We start from the raw sequence: 3,079 nt of genomic DNA on the forward strand, positions 1-3,079 counted from the left end.
ATTTCAGTGTAGGTGTTGTAGGCTCGCCGCATTTAGGGTGATTGGGAAATTCTAGTGCAATGGGCTGATACTGACCCCATTGACACTACATGGGAGCCCTTAGCCGCTTTCAGGGCTCTCTACCCCTCTTTCGAGCTTGAGGATAAGCTCTTTCTCCAGGAAGGGGTGATGTTATGGACTCCATAGCATCTCGAGTTATCAACAGATGTAGGAATTAAATTATGCTATTTCCCTTTTCGTATATGTTGAATTTGGTTTGGTTTGGTTTGAATGTAATTTTGCGTGAACCATGTGACCATGGGTCTGAGTTATAATTTTGTCCCCAAACCTATTTATTGGGACAAAGAGCTGAATGAAGATTAAGCATTGAATCATTTAGTTTTTCCCAGTTCGGATTCTCCCTCAGAGGTCCAGGTTGAGCCTCCTCAAGGCTCAATCCATTTCCACCGTTACACGTTCCAAGAACAGGAGTTCTCTTCGTCAACAGCCAATCTGGAGGAAAGAGAGAGAAGAAGGGTGACGAGATCCATGGCCCGGGAAGATCCCAACACCAGGATGGCGGGCAGCCATGGAAGAAGAAATAACAATTTTATATGAGAAGCAAACTTCGAAATTGGTGCCCCTTGTTCCAAATAAAAGGTCGGTAGGATGCAAATGGATGTTCACAATTAAACATAAACTTGATGGTAGAATAGTAAGGTTTAAAACTCGTATTGTAGCTAAATGATACACTAAACACTATGGTATTGATTACGATGAGACATTCTCTTGAGGCCAAATTAAACTTGGTACTGATTCTACTATCTCTTGCTACAAATTTTCAATAGTCATTATGTTACGATCCCAGATCTGACATAAGGATTCGTTGGGAGGATCTTGGATCCACGAGTTACGGGTCTGCCATGCATTACTGTAGGAATAGTAGGAAGACACGGGGAAGACGAAGATCAATGGAGGATGAGAGAATACATGGTTTTTTTAGGAAAACCCTAACCTCGAGATCAAGAAGGTGATCTCAAGCCTGTTTACGCTAGATTTAACTTAATTCTCAAAGCTTGTCCTTCTCATTACTCTTACCCCTTAAATAGGATTCACCCTGTTAGGGTTTAATAAAATATTCCAAAAAAATCCCTATGAATACATAATTCCAAAAATACCCCTGCGACCTAAAACTAAAATAAAATAAAGTAAATTAAAGAACAACTAAAATAATAATGTTATTGCGTGCATAACACATTATATGAACTTGATCTAAAGAATGTTTTTCTTGATAGTGATATCAAAGAGGAGATTTATATGGATCAACCACCTAGTTTTGTGGTTGAGGGGGAGTTAGTACGTAAATTACATAAATCTCTATATGGGCTCTAATAGTCACCTAGAGCATGGTTTGATAAGTTTAGCCAAACAATACTTCAGTTTGACTTTATCCAATATATGATGGATCACTCAGTCTTTGTTAAACATACTAACAAGAGGGTTGTTCTCCTTGCATGTATGTTGATGATATTATTATAACAAGGAGTGACTTTGAAAGTGTCAACCAAGTGAAAGAAAATCTATGTAGGGAATCCAAAATGAAAGACTTGGGGCTCCTCAAATATTTCTTTGGGATTGATGTATTGAAATCCAAGTATAACATTGTTTTGTCACAAAGGAAATAAATAGTTGATCTTCTTAGTGAGACAAGAATGTTGGGATGTTGCCTTGTAGACACTCCCAAGGTTACTAATGTTAAATTTTGTGTTGGTTTTGGAGATGATGTTAATGTGGTAAAGTACCAAAGGCTAGTAGAGCAATTAATATATCTCATTGTAACTAGACCAAATATCTCCTCGGCAGTAAGTGTTGTTAGCCAATACATGTATCAACCTCAAGGCTCTCATTGGTAAGCTCTAGAACAGATCCTCCAATACCTAAAGAAATCCTTGGACATGACTCTTATACATATGCCATGGCCATATTAACGTTGAAAGTTTTGTAGATGTTAATTTGGTCGGCTCCTCCGATAATTGAAAATTTACCTCTAGCTTGGAGAAAATTTAGTGTCTTGAAAAAACAAGAAATAAAATATAATAGTTCGATCTAGTGTAGAAGTAGAATACAAAACCTTGACACTGTGGTGAATCTAATATGGATCGTCTCTCCTCACAGAACTGGAATTCAACAAAGGCACTTAAATGAAACTTCATTGTGATAATCAAACAACCATTTATATTACCTCCAATCTGGTCTTCCATGATAGGACAAAGCATATTAAAGATAACTACTACTTTATCAGAGAAAAACTACAAGCTGGTATCATAAGCCTTGAACATGTCTCATCTCAAGGTCAAGTAACTGACATATGTACAAAGTATGTTACTTCAAACATATTGACCACTACATGTTCCAAGTTGGAAATATGATATCTTTGTACCACCAACTTTAGGGAGAGTATTATTAGAATACAAGAAGGATAATGGTTTATATGTAATTTTGTTATTTTCTTTAGTCTTTATTTCAACCCCTAATTTAAAGGGTATTATGTAATATATCACTCACCTTTTCACCTCACCTCACCTTACCTTTACACAAAGCCAAGATCTGAAATCTTAAGATTGATCATAATTCACTAAATTATTTCTATTATTTTGTTTAAAGGGCAGACATAAATACTGTAAATATTTTTTTTATCTATTTCATACTGTGGAACAAATGCCACAAAATGGATTAAAGAGAATAATGAATAAATGTTATAAAGAAAACAGTGATAAAAAAACAAACCTGTTCTTGGCATGGCAGAAGTCACTAATGCTGCCTTATTAAACCTCTATAACAAAATAATAAAACTTTTTTCATTTTTCTGAGAAAGTTCTCAGTACCAATTTTTTCTTAAGAAATGACGCACACTGGTGGATATTTCTACAGTAACTAAAAAATTTACGGCAGTTTTCGGAAAAGCTGCCATTTTTAATATTCCAACCCTTTCTGACGGTATTGGCCTGGTGGCTTTCTTGTTCTGGTAAAATGTTCTGCATCTACGAGATTTTTACAGCTTGAGATCTCATTGAAGTAACTATTTGGGTGGACTTGGTGT

Source organism: Aristolochia californica, unplaced genomic scaffold, assembly GCF_029961685.1.
Source record: "Aristolochia californica isolate CCGP_79_NKW_82.1479 unplaced genomic scaffold, dmAriCali1.0.hap1 SCAF_4, whole genome shotgun sequence".
Taxonomy (NCBI): domain Eukaryota; kingdom Viridiplantae; phylum Streptophyta; class Magnoliopsida; order Piperales; family Aristolochiaceae; genus Aristolochia; species Aristolochia californica.